Source organism: Lissotriton vulgaris, chromosome 4_1, assembly GCF_964263255.1.
Source record: "Lissotriton vulgaris chromosome 4_1, aLisVul1.2, whole genome shotgun sequence".
Lineage (NCBI taxonomy): Eukaryota > Metazoa > Chordata > Amphibia > Caudata > Salamandridae > Lissotriton > Lissotriton vulgaris.
Genome location: NC_141691.1, coordinates 245460008 through 245477443, shown reverse-complemented (window position 1 = coordinate 245477443; position 17436 = coordinate 245460008). Strand labels below are relative to the sequence as shown.

The 17436-nt window shown below is 46.0% G+C and overlaps 1 protein-coding gene across 1 annotated transcript in view; it reads left to right on the top strand.

The window, feature by feature from the left end:
- The window catches only part of MTM1 (myotubularin 1), a 405405-nt gene that overhangs the window by 212372 nt on the left and 175597 nt on the right, over window positions 1-17436 (top strand). The window lies entirely within an intron of this gene.

Genomic DNA, 17436 nt, shown 5'->3' with positions numbered 1-17436 from the left:
AAGAGCGTAGCCTACGCAAAAAATTTACTCGAGCAAAAGCGGAATACTTAATAAAAATAAAGAGAGAATATAATATGTTAATCCGCGATGTAAAAAGGATCTATAAAGAATCTTGCTGGAGCAAATTATTAGAAACCATTGAAAATAAGAACCTACGGCAATTCTGGAAGTTAATACAGTCAGCCAGGGAACCTTTGAATGCCCCAATGACTTGTGTAGTAGAGGAAGAGGCATGGGCTGAGTATATTCAGAAATTGTATGCCCCGGGGAGGTTGTCTGATAATTTGGTACCAAAGCAGTGGAGAGACCTAGTAGATGATCTCAAATATGATTGCTCAGTAACAAATGTCCTAAGGATAATTAGGTCCTTAAATGTAACTAGAGCAGCTGGCCCGGATGATATGCCGGCCCTGATATTAAATTCAAATCAGACCTGGTGGGCGGAATTCTTTTCAAAAATGTTTACTCTAATACTAGAGCAAGGGGTAATACCTGCAAACTGGAAGGGTGCAATAATAAGGCCTCTGCATAATAAAGGAGATGTACATGCCCCTAAAAATTACAGGCTAATTAACTTATTAGACATAGGAGAAAAGATTTTTGCTAAGATGATACTCGGTAAATTAAAAGAGTGGGCGGAAATTCGGTCAATCGTACCAGTGGAACAGGGTGGGTTTAAAAAAGGCCACTCCACGATTGATCATTGTTTTGCCCTATGGGCTTTAGCTAGGAAATCGATTGAACAAAACGGCAAACTATGTTGCTGTTTCGTCGATTTCCGAGCGGCCTTTGATTCAGTTGATAGAAGCAGCCTTTGGGAAGCGCTAGAAAATTATGCATTGCCGGAGGGAATTTTAAATATTTTAAAAGAACTACATAGCGACAACTGGGCCCAGGTCATTAGAGATTTAAAGGGCTCATTAACACAGAAAATTCCAGTGAAGAATGGCTTGAGACAAGGGTGCGTCTTGGCACCTTTGCTCTTCTCAATCTTCCTAGCAGATCTTCCCGTGGTTTTGGAAGTTGAAAAGAGTGCAAGCCCGCGCATGAATAATAATAAAGTTGCATGTCTTTTATATGCTGATGATCTAGTGATCGTGGACCAAACTGAAATGGGCCTCCAAAGGAAATTAAATGCCTTTAAAATATATTGTGATAAAAAGTTTCTATCAGTGAATATAGAAAAAACAAAGATCCTATGTTTTGGGAAGAGGGTAAAAAAATGTAAATGTTTTTTAGGTTTAGACAAATTAGAGGTAGTAAATGAATATAAATATTTAGGCCTTTGGTTTGACAGTGCATTAAAGTGGAATACCCACGTGGCGGCACAAACTTCAAAGGCGGCCTCATCGGTCTGTGGATTGAAAAAATTTAACAAGGACTATGGTGAAATGTCGCACAGACCGTTACTAAAGGCATTTGAAGCTATGGTACCCCCACAAGTTCTTTACGGCGCTGAAGTGCTCTATCTGAGTGGTAAAAGGGGTTGGGACCAGGAGGAGGGAAAGATAATTAAAATGATGTTGTCCCTACCTAATGGTTCCATGTTGCAAGCTATTAGATTGGAGGCAGGCTTGACGGCATGGGAGGTAAAGGCACAAATGTCATTGTTAAGATTTTGGAACCGCCAGATGCCTGGTGATGAACAGAAGGTGTCAATTTGGTGCAGAAAGGAAATACAAGCAAGCAGCTTACATTGGGCCTGAGAAGTGAGGAAAATCCTCCAGCTTGTAATTGCACAATTACAGTTGACCCTCGAACAACCTCTATTGGACATAGTCTTTACTAAGAAAATGCTTAGGGACCGAGGGTATGAATATTCCAGATCACAAGATCTGGAGTACCTAAAGTCGAAAAAATCAGTGAACTGGGTAAGAAATGAATGGGAAAAGGAGGTCCGGTTTCCATATTTGGATGTGCTACCCAGTAAAGGGTTGAGGTACGAAATCATGAAGGTGCGGGTAGGCTTAAATCCATGGAAGATTGATAGTAAATTAAAAGCAACCCTGATCCAACCTGATGGTATTTGTAAATGTGGCCTAGGTGTGAAGAATGATATTTTACATATACTACTGGATTGTAAATGGATTTTAAAAGAGCGTAAAATGTTTTTACGTCCAATATTTTTAAAGTATAAAGTGAACAAACGATCAGAGGCTGTCGTTCTCCTTATAGAAATGTCGTTTTTAGATATTACAATTGCGTTGGGGAAATTTTTGAAAGCAATAAGAGAAGCTGTAAGGGAGACAAGCAAGGAAAACAGGAAATTTTAAGATATTAAGATTTTAAAATATGAAAAATGTCAATTTAGTGTTTTTAGGGTTTTAAATGTGTAAATTGAACTATGATGTAAAAATTACTATTGTTAAGTGGATCCATGGTCATGTGTATGGTTTATAGACTATTGTCTAAATAAACTTTGATTTTACTACTATAAATTAAAATCATAACTTACCTTCAGAACTTGAATACACACACAAGATTGTTATTTTGAGCTTGGACATTCTGGTCCCTGGCAGCAAGCGATTTCATGAGGGGTAAGAAGAATGAATTAGTAGTGCTGAGTCTGTCTACGATACGTATATGTTTTCTTGTGGACTGAAAAGCAACAGTATTCTGAAATTAACTTAGTGTCATCTAAAACTTTATTGGGTATTTCTCGCCCATGCTACTGCATTATGTTATAGTAAGATCTAGAAGCAGTGGGGTTTGGCACAATGAAGAGGTATGTAGGAAATCAAAACAGACAGCTAATATTATTTGAAAAAAGCACAGTTAAAGTTATAGGTAGGTTTGGTCATTGCATCTTAATTTATGTTTAAGAAAAGCTCACAAATTCACTGGACAGAACAGCTGAAGTAAGAAAGAAGCACTCTGCTACACTCAACTACCGCAGCGTGCCGACGGAATTCATATTTCAAGTGCACATTGTGTGGAGGGGACTTCTTCAGCCCTCTAATCCATCTTCTCTTCAGGTGTTGATATTTTTCCTCACTTTCCTGGAATGTCCTTGTCTTTCTTGGCACACTATGAATTTCATTAGTCCAGTAGAAACTGAACTTCTTGCCCAAATGGCTTAGAAAGTTCTATGGAGTCTGCAAGTCCTGGGTGATGAGATGGCTTTACTTGGATGATACCCAGAAGGTTTGAGTATGTTGCCTTTATCCTAAACACAAGGCAAAAGACTGCAAGCCCTGTAGGAAACAATCTGTCAAGAAGTTAAATGGCAGAGAGAGACTACTCTTGAGGTGACTGCAGAAGAAGGCTTTTATTGATGCTCCATGTCCAAGAGAGGAGTCCTCTCATTCTGAAATATCTTAAAGTGTGCTAAAATGTTGCTGCTATCAAGGTAAGACCACTAAGCGATTGGCATCCACTACTGTATTGTCATCTAGATCAGGGAGATCTCTGTGTAAGGCCTCTATTATGGCCACACATTGCAGTGGTATTGATATGATTTGCAGTGTCCACCAAAAAAGATGGTGCATACACATATTTGCCTGCTGTAGTCTGAATTCTTCATCATGCTGAAGAAAGGGGCCCTAGAGTCGGTCCCTAAATCTCAAGGCAACAAGAGATTTAACTCCTGTTTCCTCTCGGTTAAGAAACAATTTGGAGAATGACATCACTCTGCATCTCAGACAGCCGAGAACATTCTATCAGAAGCAGTCCTTTTCAATGTTCATGCTTCATTAGGTCCCATTTTGGCTTTAAGGAGGAAAGTATCTGGTGTCTTCAGATCTTCAAGATGCATACTTCTATTTCTGAAACTGCCCCAAGCCCCACAAATTCCTCTGTCAATGTCAGATCAGAGCTCTACGCTTCAGGCTAAACTCCGCTTTGGGGATCTTTATCATGTGAATGGTCTTGGTTGTGACCCGCCTGCGGTGGTAGGTGGCTCATGTATTCCCTAACATGGATGACTGGCTGATAAAAGCGAAATCTTAATTAGCTGTAAAATCAGCCTATGATTCTTTTTCTTTAAATGATCTATTTATTAAGCATTATAAAGAAAACAATAGGTCAGTGCACTACACTACATCAGTCATATAGCAGTAGTGGCAACTGAGCATCAGAACACCAATGCATGTCTGACACATTTCCCAACTTTTGCCCCTCCTGCCCGGTAAACGGAGTATTAACTAAACAACTTACACATTCTTGAGCCTATTTCCTGAACTGGGTCTTTGTCTGAATGTGGAAAATGTGCTATTACGCCATCTACTCAAAAACAGTTTCTTGAAACAATACTGGACACACAAATAGGGAAAGCGAATCCCTTTGAAGAACAGATATTACGTCTTTCAGCACTGGCAAAGCAAGTGACAAAAATGGAATTGATTGCAGTATGCCCCTGCAAATCGTTTTCCGATTGTGACTTCTATCATCAGATTCCTCACCTTATGAATCTCTCCCAGACACCAGACTGGATCCAGAAACTTTTGAGCAACTCCCTTGCACATCGACAGCTGGTGTTGTGAGTCTCTGCATCAGGTCTGTTAGTTCCAGATAGCACGCTGAGGCCACTACAGGAGAGCCACCTCTGTGCGCCTACAGAAGGCCCCTTCTATCCGTGCCTACCAACACAACAGAAGAAGTAGTCTTGATCAAGTACAAAGGTATGGACTTCTTCTTGATCCTACTCCCGCTCTTGAGGTTACTCCAATGAACAGTAAACATTTTCAGGATTCTGTTGGGCATGATGGCCTCATGCAGAACCATGGTACTCTAAGCCTGCTACAACAGTGCTTTGCAGCCCACTGGTCACAAGTAGAGGGTCAAATGTGGCACCTAGTGTTGGTAAAGCCCAGCTTACATTGTTCTTTGTAGTGGTGGAACAGCACCAATATGTTAAAGAGCAGGCCTTTTTAAGACCATATTCCTCAAGTCACCATTACTCGGATGCCTCCTAAGCCGGCTGGTGAGTACACCTCGGCCATGCCACAATCCAAGACTTGTGTGCACCTCTCACAAACAGGCTCACCATTTCGAGCTCCCAGCCATATGTCTTGCACTCCTTCCACTTATTTAGGGCAAAGTAGCCCTCCTCAGGGAAGACAATATGACTGCCATATATTACCTGCAGAATATGGGCGGCACTCGCAGACTTGATCAGGAGGACCCATCAACAAGTCCAAGAGTGGGAACTACATCCGCAAGTCCATCTTCAATGCTTTCAGTTTTGGGGCACTTGTCACATAGACCAGTTTCTCAATTCCAAGAACGCAAATGCCCAAACTTCACCTCCTGGCCCCCACTGTCCTATGAATGAACTGGTCAGGGATCTTTTGCCTACGCTTCTCTGTCTTTCCCTCCTTATGGGGTTCGGAAGTTGCAGCAAAACTCTTACTTTCATCCTCGTGGCCTCCACATGGGCCAGACAGCCATGGGATCTGCTCTTCTCGAGATGTCAGTCAGCCCTCAAGAGAAGCTCCCCATCAGGTCGGACCTTCTCACCAGGAGCAAAGAGCAGATCGAGCATTGCGACCTCAGGGGGAGAGGGTGGTCTGTGAGGGGAGCTATGGGAAGAGGGGGTATGGTGAAAGCGGGGTTGGCAGGACCTGCTACAGGAAGAATTACTGAGGTGGGGGAGGTTCTGTGGCAAGGGAGGGCTGAGTTGGAGGTCACAGAACGGGTGATTTGAGTGTTAGCAGGGCTGGCTTGAATTGCCACATGACAAGATGGGGATGACGTAATGGTCTTTGCGTCCGAGCGGGGAGCAAGGCGGGAGGAGGTATTTGGCGTCCTGGCGACATGGTTACGGAGAGTGATAAAAAGATCTGAGAATTTTTCAAGATTTTTCGTAGAGGCTTGTATCAGTACAATGCCGCTCTTGTAGAGGGTGATTGTGAGGGCAGCTTGAAAGGTTGCTGATGGGACTATTGTGAGCTTGGTGCCATGTGGGGTGATACTGGAATTGCGTACATTGAGGAGTAGTGAAAAGGTATTGCGCCAAGCGGTGGTTCTATTGGAGTAGAAGACGAGGTCATTGGTGATGAAGCCAATCTCCGCACAGAAGCGAAGGTCCGAGATCAGGGTTTCAGGGTGGTTTTTCAGGGTGAGGTGTTTGTAGGCTTTTGAGGCGCCTTTAGAGAGGTTTTGGGGGCAGACCAAGGTGTGGGCGATTTTCCCAGAGGTAGTAAGACCAGGGCCCAGCATGTTGTCTTGGAGTTTGCAAACTCGTGGGGGGCCAGGGATCCGGGATCAGTGACCAGCAGTCATTGAGGTCATGGCCATACGGAAGGCGGCGCTTGAGGGGGGGGGGTCGCTTTGCCTTGGAGGATAAGGATAGGCAGTGCCACTTCCAGATGGCCGCCCCAAGATTGAAGGAGTGAGCAGTTCTCTTTCGGTTTCCGTGGCTAGTCGTTGTGCAGTCCTCTTTCAGTTACTAGGGGCTGAGATTGAGTAGACCTCCTTGTTTGTTTGAGAGAGCAGTCTTCTTTCTATGGACTCTGTCAGTGGGCTGCCATTTTGAGTCCCTTTTGTAGGGTCTGACTGTTGACCGATCGGCCAACACCCTCCTCCGGCCTGCTCGCTTTAGGAAAACAAAAACTTACAATCTAGCCTTCGCCGTATCAGCACCAAGAATATGGAACTCCCTCCCTCCGGACATCAGAACAATCGCCTCCCTTGCACTCTTCAAAAAGGAGACCAAATCCTTCCTCATGGGTAAATTCCTTGGCTAAACCTGCTCCTCAGCTACCTAAGAGACTATTGCCTCATCCTGCCACTTGGTACAGTACTCATGTGACTTCCTGCCAATTGTATGTATCTTGCTCCCTGTAAAATGCCCCTTTGTACAGTCTCTCCTTCCCCAAATGTATAATATTGTTGGATGCTCCTGCCTACCTTACGACCCCTCAATTGCTGTAAGCTCCATGATGTACAGGTCCTATGATATACTATGCTCTATACTACTGTTTGACTATGTAAAGCGCTCTGATACCCTCACGGGTCAAGTTCGCGCTCTATAAAACCTTAAAATAAATAAATAAATAAAATCCCATGCTACTTGCTTCACCTCCATAATTATGGCATTCTCTACACTTTGCCACCATGGCTGCATACATGCAAAACTGAAAACAGTCCCCATTATTCCGCAGACCTGTTTTTAAGGCCTTCATGAAAAGCAGATGGATAGCTCGGTGCACTCAAACTTGCAATTGCAAGGCCAAAAGAGCCCTCCGTGTTACACCCAGAGCGCACTCTGCATGTTATGTTATGTTAATTAATTTTTGTATAGGGCCAAATCACCGGCAGGTCTCTGAGCGCTTTAGAGAGAGTCCCGAGGCCAGTTGGTAGTAACACAACACCTTTGCTGGGGAGGGGTAGTTTAAACCGTACCTAAAGCCTCCTAGAATATGACAGTTTTGAGATGTTTCCTGAAGAGGAGTAGTCCAGGTTCCCTCCAAAGGTTGTCAGGCAGCTGGTTCCAGAGTTGTGGGAGTAGGACCGAGAATGCTCTAACCCCTTTGGATACAGTGTTGCAGCGTGGAGTGGTCAGGCGACAGGCTTGTAATGACCGCAATGTACATGGAAGAAAGCTGCAACTATGATCTTCCTAGGGAACATTTGCCTGGCCGACATATGTGAAGCAGCCATTTGGTCAACTCCACACACCTTCACTAAGCACTATTTCTGATAGAGACTTCTTTTTTTGTTATTTTAAATATTCTATAACCGGAATATAGAATAGTTACAAGTAATTAGCAATTTACAACATGTTTGCGTGCAGCAACTTGAATTATGCTCAACATATAGTACAGTGCACTGCAATGGCAATTGTAAACACAATGTTGCCATATTTAACTAGGTCTTATAAGTGTGGTAAGAACAAGAAAGAAAAGGGGGTGAGAGGAGAGAACTAGGTTGGAAATCGAAGTGGAGTCTAGAGAGCCTTTGGGAATGATGGAGTTGGAGGGTGCATAAGGATGGGAGGACTGATAATGTTGATCTTTGAAATACTTTGAGAAGCAATAGGCAATAATTTTGCAGGGGCATATTAAGTTGGTTCTGTAGTGATATTAGGTAGCCCATGACGTCCTTTTGACATGTTATGCTGAGGGGAGCATTTGTCTTCAGGTGATCTAAAAGAGTGTCCCACTATGATGCTAGATAAGGTTGTTACGGCGGCCTCTGGCCTCCTCCCTGCTCAATCCTAATCCCTCGGTTTCATCCCATTTCAAAAGGACTCGCTCCCATGCCTCAATTGAGGGGGGAGATTTTGACTTGCAAGGAGGGGTAATCGTGTTTAGCAGGAGAATGGCCAAGTTTGCCGCACTTGAGGCCTTGCGATTCTTTTTAGACTGCTTGTATATTCCCAGATCTTTGGAAATCCAACCTACTTGAAAAAGTTTGGTTGTGATGGGGGACTTGAGGTTTGTAATGTAAGTCCCGAGCGGGCTAAGACGTGGGCAGGTCTAATGCCTGTGTGTGAATTATCTGCTAGTACCAAATAACGGGGGCAAGAGGCAATCGCTTGTGGGAAGCATTTATTAAGGGCCGCTGGGGAAAGTTAGGCTTTGTGCAGTATAATTATTGTATCAATTTAAAATGTACTTTGCTTGATACTAATCCGGGCATTTCAAGCATAAGGCCCATTTCTTGGGAAAGTCTCTTTTGGCGCCCATTTCCCACTTGTTCCTATGATGGGCCAGCATTGGGAAGGCGTGTTGTATGAGGCATTTGTAGAACTAAGAAATATGAATACGCCCATGGACCGTAGTGTGAAGTGTTTGAACAAAGGGATCGGATCTGAGGGAGCTGAATCTGCAAAAGACTTTGATTTGTACAAAGCGTGTCGGGATATCCGTGGCATCAAATATCATCCTCTTGGTGAAGTTGAGTGTGTTGGAGTAATAGTTTTATGTCAGTCTGAGGAGACGAGAATAAGAGCAAGGGCAGCTAGAGGGCGTAAGAAGCAGAGTATTTATGTCTCCCACTAGAACGGGTGGCAGTTGTACTGCTGGACCTCAAGGGAAAATCCCACAAGCCACCGAGTTCTGCTAAGTAGTAGAGCTCAAAATGTGGGGCTCCTAGTCCCTCAGAGTATACCGGAAGGCAGAGTTAGCAGTTAGCACTTTCCTTTTACACTTATGCTAGATTAAGTCAGCCATGAGCCTGTTTGGTTCCCGGAAAAACATTGGTAGCAAAACCATATAGGAGGTGGGGAAAGACCTCCATTTTTTGAATGGGCTATCCAGCTAATTGGGGACAGGGGAAGGGATCTCTAGGAGAGGTTTGGGAGGAAATGGCTGATACTGCTCTGGCCAGGTTACCTTCTTTGAGGTCCTTATCTGAATGATCGATCCAGATTCCAAGATAACAAAATGTGGTTCCCTCCTAGCTTAAGGCACCCCCACCTTGGTCTGTTCAGGTGTAGGGGGCGATGATGGGGGTGGTGTCTGGAAATAATGGAAAAGATGATTTCAACCAATTAACCCGAAAGTCAAAAGTGCTCACAGAGTTTTCAAAAATACGTAGTGCAGGGATTGAGGGTTTGGAATCCCAGAGGTAAAGGAGGAGGTTGTCCGCATATAGGGAGACTGTGTGTATCTCGTCTAGCAGGGGAATTATTCCTCTCGTGCCCTGACATATGAAGCTTGATCTCTATCTGCTCCATGGCAAGAGCAAATAGGAGTGGGGACAGTGGGCAGCCCTGCCGTGTTTCCCAGCCCACGTAAATAGAGGCAGAGATGGATTTCCCAAAGTAGACCCAAGCAGGTGGGCATAAAAAAAAGTAACTGAGGGAGTCGGTTGACTTAAGGCAAATCTATGCAGGGCCTTAAAAAGGTAATCCCAACAAAGTGTGAAGAACTCAGTTTTCGAGAACTAGGCTGAGGACCACAGATATCTGCTCGATATAAGTAGTTTCCTCAGGGATTCTTTATAAGCAAAGTAGATTGATCAGGGTATTCCTGATTGGAATAAACCTGCTTTGATCAAGGTGGATTTGTTGAGGGAGAAGCATGAGAATATTAGTGGCCAGGACTTTGCTCTGTATCTTGTAGTTCCTCTAGGAGGAGAGATCATTTGGAGGCCACCCAGGTTCTAGGAGGGATACCAACAGAACCTTTTTTGAGATTACCGAAGAATTCCCTTTTCCAGTCCGAATAGAGTTCAGCTAGTTTAGGTGTGACAAGTACCTAGTAAGTATGGTAGCAGTCCATTGGCAGCCTGTCTGACCCCAGCATCTTACATGCCAGGAGATCCTGAATAGCAGTACTAATTATTTGTGAGGACAATGGAGCATCTGTCTGTTTATGGTCTTGTGGGAGAAAGTTAGAGGAGGGTGAGCTTTGGCAGATAGGCTGCAGTGTGGGGCTGTGTTATCATAGAGACTCTGTAATAGGCTCAGAAACTAAGTGGGATTTCCAGCTGCGATTGCTCTAGAACCCCTGCCTGGTCTATCAGTTCTGTGATGGAAGCTTGAGAAGAGTCCCAAGGAAAGGAACTGACTTGACTTGACTTGTCTCCCTCATAATGAGCTCTGGTCTTGAATAAACAAAATCAAAGTGGTGCATCCTCTCCCATGAAGTGGCTTCCGCATCTTGGGCCACGCTAAGAGTCTCTGCAAAAGATGCATATGTCGCATTGTGACCCTGACCTCGACCTCAGCCAGTGTGTCGTCTTTATCAAGGTGTCTGCGAGTAGGTGAGTCCTCACGGATGCAGTGACAATGGATGGTGACCTTGAAAGCGTCCCACCTAATAAAGCGGGAAGAAGCAGATCTTCAGTTGAATTCCAATTAGTCTTTCATGACTGCGGCCAGGTATTCCCAAAAGGGGATAGAGGGCCCTTATGTAGTACCCACTGTAAATGCCAGGTAGGGATGGGTGGGATTACCTGACTCTACTGTAAAGGTGCCTACCTCTAGATTCTTGCCTGGTATATATCTGCCTAGGTTGTCAGTGTGAGTAAATAGTGGGCAGAGTGATGCTGTAGAAAGAATACAGGCAAACAGTACATAGAGGTCCAGTGTGGGGTGTAGAAAGAGTGCCCGATTATGTTGTATCGTACACCAGTAAGAGACCAGCGTCCCAACCAATCATTTAATGAATGGGTAGTGCTAACCACCGAAGCCTGGGAAAGAGGAGGATGATACCTACATAAGATTAGGTGGAAAACACCATTAAAGTCTCTACCAAGGAACAAGGGAGGTTGAGCCGGAGAACGAGTAAACCAGAAAGATGAGTATGCAGACTGTGTTTGTGGTTTGTAGTTACTACCCAGGACCAATGGATCCAGGATAGCCTTTACCCATACAAATCTAGCCTCAGGATTGACAGTAGTGAAGATCACGGAGACAGGATATCTGGCACAAACTCGTATCATGGTACCGCTGGCCAAAAAATGTGCCTTGCCAATGTACCCGGAGTTGGGAGATTCCGGTGGGACCATGTGGGTCTCTTGGAAAAGGAAAAGTGTGCCCCTTGATGGGAAAGGAAGGAGTACATTTTATAGCTACAGACTGGAGTGTGCATTATCCTTAATATTCCATGAGATTAAGTTGTGTAGCCAGTGGGATGAGGACAGATTGTGATGCGACTGGGAGGGTAGGGGTAGAGTTTGATGTCAGTGCCACTCAGCATAAGGAATAGATATCCAAAAGAGTGCCACTACTCCGCAATATTGTCCCAATCTTAGGTAGGCTCAAAGTAATGTATGGGCTAAGAGGGTAAGGGGAGGGAGGGGGGGGTGGACAGGATTGAAACCACACCGGGCAGTACACCAAAGGCATGCAACGTAAACATTAGCAAGAACTCCTGTGACCAATAGCATTGAAATTAGGTGGAGAACTGATCTGTGTGAAAGGGGTGAGTAAAATCTGCTCCCTGCCTAGTTTGGTTAAGTCACTTGGTGTTTAGCACAGTACTCTGACTAACCAGAAAGGCAACATAGGTGGCCACACGAAGGGCATTGACCACGTGATGTGTAAGGTAGGTGAGGCTGCCAGGAGCAAGGAAGAGGACCCAAATCAAAACCACAGGCTGGTAGCTTGAAATGAATTCATAGGAGTTAATCAGCTGTCTTTGAGGTCACAGTCAGAGCCTCTCCCCTGGCTGGGTACTGTGACAAAGAGGTTTTGTTATCATCGGATGTAGCGGATGTTGAGAACCTGAGCACCCCAAGCCATATCGACGGCTGCCTGGGCCAGGGCCCTGCCGCAGCGATCATTGTAAAGCTGGGAGGTGGTCAATCAACCCTCATCCCAATCCCAGGCTGCCTCAGGGTCAGTGAAGAAGTAGGTCTCATCATCTGTTGTTTTCAATTTAACTGGGAAAAGAAGCGAGTATTTGACTTCCAACTCTGAGTTTGCATGTAACACCCAAGAAGGAATCCTATTTATGCTCGAAAGCCAACATATACTCTGGGAAACAGTATTTGGCGATTCTCGTAATGGCACCGAAAGGGTCAAAAGCCAGTCGTGTAGGTCTGGTTGTTGATCGCCAATAAGAGCAAGAGCATATGGCACGGAGAGACGAGCCAGGTTGCCAAATCAGTGGGGCACTAGAATCTTCGGGCAGAGGAAGTGCAGCATGAGCAGCTCGCCACCAGGCGCCTGGGGAGAAGGCCCATCCTCGCTGAGACACATGAGTAGATAATCAAAATAAACTAATGTGTGCATCATAGCTGCTGTGATGTAGCAGAGCCCAATGTACAATCCAGGGATGAATGACTTCCAACTCCCTCGCTCCCCACACACAATGTCAGGGAGGGCGGTGGGAGAAGGAATCAAAGTGTTGGCCAACGAGCCTAGAGGGGTCCCTGTAAGGTTCTGCAGACCTCCGTCCCAGGCATGGGCATTGGTAATTCCTGACAGACGGTGAGGGTGCTGCTGCTCCACGAGTTCAACCTGCTATGGAACAGGAGCAATGTTCTGCATAGGCCCTAGCTAACAGATGTCCCCCACCAAGCGCCCCACCACCCACAGCACTGCCAGCAGCGGGTATCCTTATGGTGTGGTCTCTTAGCACTTTGATGCGCTCTCTGACACCAGCATGGGAGAGGCAGGGAAGCATCAGCATGCCCTCCTGATAAAGACTTCTAAACAAAAATTCCTCACCTTGTGAATTTCCCCAGTTGCCAGGCTTGATTCAGAGATTTTTGATAGCGATTCCCTCGCACATCGATAGGTGGCATAATGCAGCTCCACATCGAACCTGTCTCACCTTAGATGTGGCTTGGGGCCACTTTATCTACACCCCCTTTGCATGCTGGGGTCAGTTCCTTTCTTTACGTACCTTCCAATGCGGATCCGGAGCTCCACTGAATCCTGCCAGACTGAAAGGATTTCTTTCCTTTAAACCCCAGTGTGTAAGGATCATGGTTCCTCCAAACATTGGAATCAGAAGAGATAGTTTTATCAGTTTCCATCTCCTTCCACCCCCTCATGCCCACCGAGGTGGCATACTGTACAGCTGTATTCATAGTTAGACTCAGAAAGAGCAGAATCTCATGCTGACAATGATGGGGGTTATTAACCCTAAGATGAAGAGAAAATGTTAATTGCCTATGTAGCTGTAGATGCAAATGCTGTGCATACTCCTGCCATCTACTGTTGACCTTGCATGTGTTCAAGTTTTTTTTCTTTGAAGAAGTCTTTTAAGTTACGTGGTATAGTGAGTTACTCCACCTGTTGCTAGTAATGTGCATGGTCATCAGCTCTGTTAGATTGTTCTCTCTGCAGTCTGGTTCAGATGTGTCCCTCCGAGTTCCAGGTCTTTGCTGCATGGTGTTTTTGAGGGTTCGGATCAATCGCATTTATCTGTACTAACAATCGCTGTGTTTACTGTCCTGTTTCCAGCATCTCACATCCTCTACATCCACTCCGCGGCCTGGAAACTTTAACGCCCCACACAGGGCCTTGCCTCTCTGGGGGCTCCATCACTTCCTCAACACCCAGGAATATGCCAGTGATGGAAAGGACACCTTTATCTTTCTGCCAAAAGTGTCAAGCAAAATACTAGAGGACAGACCTTGCACAACAACAAGCGGATGATACTTCTAACCTGTGCGGAGATGAGGACACCGAAGACGGCCTGCACCCAAGGACATACGGCTTCGAGACCCTGGTATTCTCGCCAGAGGAGAGCTCTGGCTCAAACTCCTAAGAGGAGTCGTCGTCACCTGCCCTGCATTGTAGTCTGCCACAGAGAGAACACACCTGCCACCTCCTACCCTCGCCACCTCTTGCAAACTGAGTATCGGCCCGAGACGGTTGAACATCGAGGGCACAGGCCCAATCATGAAGCCTCCGGCCCAACACTGCCACAAGGACATGGTCAGCGATAAAGTTCTTCAAACCTGGTGCCCTCCTAGTATTCTGCGCCAAAGTCCTTGACAGAGCCATGCCCTTCAGACTTGGACTGCATCTTCAGCTTCGGTGTCAAAGCCCTTCTCAAAGCTGGCATCCGAGTCGAGACTTACAGAGCTGAAATCCAGCTCTGTGCCACTGGGACAACAGCCTTCTTCAGCTCCCAAACAACCGGCGCCCAGGACAGCTTCTTCTACCAGTTCAGAGTAACAAGAATAGCCCATTCTCCAGTGCCTCCAAGAGAAACTCTATGCCCAGAAGCATCACATCCTCATTCGCCCGGAGACTGGCAGATCCTCGCTCTGCCTCATCCCAAGACAAAGAATCCTCTTCCTCCCAAAAGAGAATTTACTTTTGAGAAAGCCATTAATCCACCATCGAAGTCTACGCTCAAGAAGCCTAAGCATTAAGACAAAGGCACCTCTCCACCTTCTCCTTTGCTTCCTCTCCCTCTCCTCCTTTGCCTTCCTCTCCACCTCCTCCACGCCCTCCCTCCCGACCAATACCAGTGGACCCCTTGCCTGATTCACCTCAGGGTGGCCTTCCTTCTGGTTATGTTGGTAAGTCGTAGTTCTCCATTTGACCCATGTGATATGTCATTGGACCCCTGCCCCCATGATGACCCATGGGACAACTATGATGTTGCTTTCCCCTGGGGCTACCGACCCTAACCTTTATGAGGCCAAGAATTCCCTGCCGGACGACACAACCTTATACCATGCAGCCTTACAGTGGGTAACTGGCTCTCAAAAGGTGGAGATGCATAAACAACAAGGGGAGGATGACTTCCTCATGGAAACCTCTCCTTCACTCTGGTCCAATGCAATATTTGCCCATGTTAAGGCGGATGCTTAAGCCTGCTCCTGACATCTTTGAAGATCTGGTAAAGACATGAGTGGTTAAGCCTAGACTTGATGAAAAATATAAACCTTGCCCTTCTGGCCCTCCTTACATCAGGAGTCAACTTTCATCTCTATGCCTGGTGATACACACAGCCTGGAAACGTGCCAACTCTGAGGGCACTGGGGTTGCACCCCCTTCCAACCAGGAGAGTAAAAAGATGGACGTGGTGGGGAAACGCCTTGTTGCCCAGTCTGCTACTCCTTGATGTATCGCTAATTCTGTAGGCTTACTCAGCCAATATGCTAGGGTTCACTGAGATGAAATGGAGGAGTTGCTTCAACAACCTCCCGTACCGATATAGAAAAAAAAAGAACAGGAATTGGTACCTGAGGGTAAATTAATCTTCAAGACAAACATTTAATGAGCCCTAGATGCGGCAGATACCACAGCCCATGGTGTAAACACCAGTGTCCCCCTCCTTCCACACGCCTGGTTGAGGGTTTCCAGCTTTAAGCCAAAGGTTTTGCAGCATCTGGTCAGCTTGCCTTTTGATGGGGAGCACAAGTTCAGCCCGCAAGTTGACAAGATGCTGGAGAAAATAAAAATGGGCACAGAGAAAAAAATGGCCAGGGGTTCCCTACAGACCCATCTGCTTCCGGCAACTTTTGCTTCTCACAATTTTGTGATGGCAATAAAACCACTACCCTCGAGGCATCCTATTCCTTTCCCCCAAAAAGAGTCTCAACAGAAAACCTTTTGGGCTCCTACAGTGGAAGATACAAGAACAACAATGGTGGAGGAAGGGGCAAAGGCGCAGCCCCCTAAGGGTTCTGCAAATGCAAAACAATGACTCCCTTTCCATCGTCCAAACATCTTACACCTGTTGGGGGAAGACTCCAAGTGTTTCTGTCCCGCTGTATGGAGATCACCACTGACCAGTGGGTTCTCAACTTCATACCAGCGGGGTACTGCTGAGAAATCACTCAGCCGCTACATTCCCCTCGACCTCCCCCAAAGACACAAACTCTTCCGGAACATCAGCATCTGCTTCAAGAGGGGAAGCATTCACTACTCTGAAAGGGAGCCACAAAAGCACCTCCACAAAGGGGTATACTCCTTATAATTACTCATTCACAGGAAAGACTGGTCACTAAGGCCCATTCTCAACCTCTGGCCCCTCAGCAAGTTCATCCTGTTGGAACATTTCCGTATGGTAAGACCCTTAGATGCCATTCTTCTACTAAAGCAAGATTTCCTGACTGCCCTCGACCTGATGGATGCCTACTTCGACATCCCCAACCATCCTGCACATCGCTGGTACCTCCAGTTTGTGGTAAGTGGTCAGCATTATCATTTCAATGTGCTGCTCTTTGGGGTGACTACAGATCCCAGGGTGTTTACAAATTGTCTTGCTGTGGTGGCCGCTAGCGTCCTAAGGAACGCCGTCCATGTCTACCCCTGCTTATACGATTGACTGATTAAGAGCTCAACGGAACAGCAGTACCTGGCGTTCACACAAACATCTCTAAACAGCTTAGGCTTTACCATCAGTAGCCCAAAATCTCATCTCCCGAAAAACATACCCCAGCCCTGCAAGGGTCCAAGCTTACCAAGCACTGCTCCCTCTTTTTCAGCCAGATTGTAAGGTAACAGTCAGAAAGGTCATGCACCTCCTCAACATGATGGCCTCCTGCATTGCTATAGTCCCAAATTCCAGGTTACACATGCTCCCTTTGCAGAAGTGCCTAGCAGCACAGTGATCACAAGCAGAGGGTAATTGGGAGCATCTAGTGTTGATCTGAGGCTTTACTCATCGCTCTCTACAGTCTTGGAATGGCAACAACCTATTACAAGGCTGGCACTTTTTGGACCCTGTGCAGCAGATGACCATTACAAAGGATACCTCTCCTACTGGTTGTGTGGGGCACAGTTACAGGAGGTATGTGTCCAAGGGTTGCATACGCACCATCAATGTGGTCTCCACATCAATCATCAGGAGTTGCTAGCCGTCCAGCTAGCCCTCAAAGCATTCCCTCCCCCCTCACATCTATCACAAGGTAGTACTTGTTCACACAAACATGACTACCATGTTTTATTTACAGAAACAGGGTGGCACTTCCTCCCTGTAATTGTCCACTCTAGCCCAGGGCATTTGGCGGTGGGCGATCCATCACACAGTGTATCTAATGAGTGCGTATATACCGGGAGTAGACAGCAATTTTGCAGACTGCAACTAGAAGTCCGCAATTGGGAACTCCACCCCCCAGTCCTACTCT